Source organism: Mesoplodon densirostris, chromosome 13, assembly GCF_025265405.1.
Source record: "Mesoplodon densirostris isolate mMesDen1 chromosome 13, mMesDen1 primary haplotype, whole genome shotgun sequence".
Taxonomy (NCBI): domain Eukaryota; kingdom Metazoa; phylum Chordata; class Mammalia; order Artiodactyla; family Ziphiidae; genus Mesoplodon; species Mesoplodon densirostris.
In genome coordinates this window covers 52,928,826-52,931,504 of record NC_082673.1, presented here as the reverse complement: position 1 = coordinate 52,931,504, position 2,679 = coordinate 52,928,826, and positions in this window count along the sequence as shown.

The window sequence follows — 2,679 nt, the reverse complement described above, 5'->3', positions numbered from 1 at the left end:
CTCTTCTCCTTCTGGGACCCCTAAAAGGTGAATGTTGTTGCATTTAATGTTGTCCTAGAGGTCTCTTAGGCTGTCTTCATTTCTTTTCATTCTTTTTTCTTTATTCTGTTCCGCAGCAGTGAATTCCACCATTCTGTCTTCCAGGTCACTTATCCGTTCTTCTGCCTCAGTTATTCTGCTACTGATTCCTTCTAGTGTAGTTTTCATTTCAGTTATTGTATTGTTCATCTCTGTTTGTTCTTGAATTCTTCTAAGTCTTTGTTAAACATTTCTTGCATCTTCTCGATCTTTGCCTCCATTCTTTTTCTGAGGTCCTGGCTCATCTTCACTATCATTATTCTGAATTCTTTTTCTGGAAGGTTGCCTATCTCCACTTCATTTAGTTGTTTTTCTGGGGTTTTATCTTGTTGTTTCATCTGGTACATAGCCCTCTGCCTTTTCATCTTGTCTATCTTTCTGTGAATATTGTTGTTTGGTTTATTTTTTTGATAGCAGTTATCCTAATGGGTGTGTGAAATGGTTTTAAATATAGTTAATTATGAGGATAACAGTGATGATGGAGACGAATTTGTAAACACAGGTGGTAAAAAAATCCCTACATGAGATGGTGAAAATGTGTGATTAGTCAGTGGCTAGCTTTGAACCATGAACATTTATCAATAAACATGAGCTTATGGTGGTTTTCATAATTTAGGAGGGACTGCTTAGATGGAAATCTAAATTAATGAAGCATTTGACCTGGGAAAAAGTGCTTAAAATGGCCCTTAGTCCTGCTCCTGCAATCACAGGTGCCACTCCAGCTGCTGCTGGTGACAGGCACTGAGATTCCTCTAAGATGCTCAAGCAACCAGAGGAGATAGATGTTCATGGTTTGTGTATGCACCAGCACATTTAGCTGAAATTAAACCTGCATAAATTTAAAGATTTATAAAATGTTTTCTTAGAAATAAGATTACTAGAGTATTTATATTCTATATTTATCCCACTATTTCATTTAGTGGTTTGTTATTTAAATAAACTATGCACTATTTGTCCTAATAAATACTTCACTACAGAAATATTAATATGTTTGACTATCGTGTGCTGCCTCAGACCCTGTTAGGGCTACTACATTACATACTACTTCTCAAGAAATCTGAAAAATTCTGAATTCCAAAACTCTCCAGGCCCCAGGGATTCTGGATTATAGATTGTGGACCTTCTTTTAGTCAAAAAGCAAATAACACATTTGTGAGACATCATTCCACTGTTCTAGGTTAAAATCCTTTCTGAACAATTTCTAACATCTGTCACACTTGGCTGTCCAGATTTCTAACTATAGGCACCTACTCTATCTTTCCCTCATAGGATAAAGACCTCTGTTATATTCTGGCACTAATACAAAAACAAAACTTACTTTTTACACAATGAAACTGAAAAGTTTAATCATCTTTGGTGGTAATACTTCTAGACTGTATCATACTCTAATTAGGGGCCTTTAAAGATTATATGAAGCATGAATTAATTCCTCCCTAATAATCCAGCATCATTATTATGAAGATCAGTTATTAATTGTGAAAACAGGGCCTGGCCCCAGACCATCCGGCTTCCTGAGTAATTGTGTTTGCATTTTAGTCTTCCATGCACCCCTGGGCTCAGACCCTCCTGGCTTCTCTCTGGATAACTGCCACAGCATCATCACTGGAAAAGCTTGTTTGGGTTACCTAAAATAAGAATAAATGATCCAGCAGGAGCTTGAACTTCAGGCATATGTTTTGGCTATTCAGAGGCCCTCTTCCCTCCTCCCTACTTTGCAGCTGGATTACTAATAACTGAGGTACCAGGTAAATAACCCCGGAGGGCCAAGGCACCATTGTACATTATTCTTCGTCTCTATAAGGATTAAGGGGGCAAACAGAGTCACTAAATCACCCCTTTGGTAGGCCAATGCCACACTGTGCACATCAGGATAACACATACTGGTAGCACAGCGAACACATTTTGCACGTGTTTTAATATTCTACTCCAAATTGCTTGTGTAGAGGGAAAAAGAAACTAACATTTACAGATGGATTACAATGTGCTACATGCTTTGTATACTTTACTTCCTTTAATCAAACACAGTGATGCAGATATTATTCCCCTGTTACAGATGAGGACTGAGGTTAAGTACTTTACCAAACCTCTCACAACTATTAAGTGACAGAAAATAGATTATAACCCATCTATCCCTCAAACCCACTCTCTCAAAATTTTTTCACTTTATTAAAAAAAAATCACAAAATCAATGCATGCTCGTTATAACAAGACAAACAACACAGATATGTTGATGTCTGTTTCCCAATCCTAATTCTACCCTCGAGGCATATATTTTATTAGCTGTGACCAGGGATCAAACCCGGGCCTCCACAGTGAGAGTGCTGAATCCCTAACCATTAGGCCACTAGGGAACTCCCCAACTCACTATTTTTTGACTTTACTATAGTTCAAAAGTAACACGCAGTCAGTGAAACTGTACTAGAATTTTGAATGTTGATCTCTTCCCAGGTTAGCGATATGTGGTCTGATACTCTCGAAATGCTGGGCAGTGGCAGCAAACCTTAGCTGCCAGTCAGCCACACCATCACAAGGGGAAACAACCAATACGCTGACAACCATTCTGTACCCTGACAACTATTCTGATGCTCACTTTCAATAAAG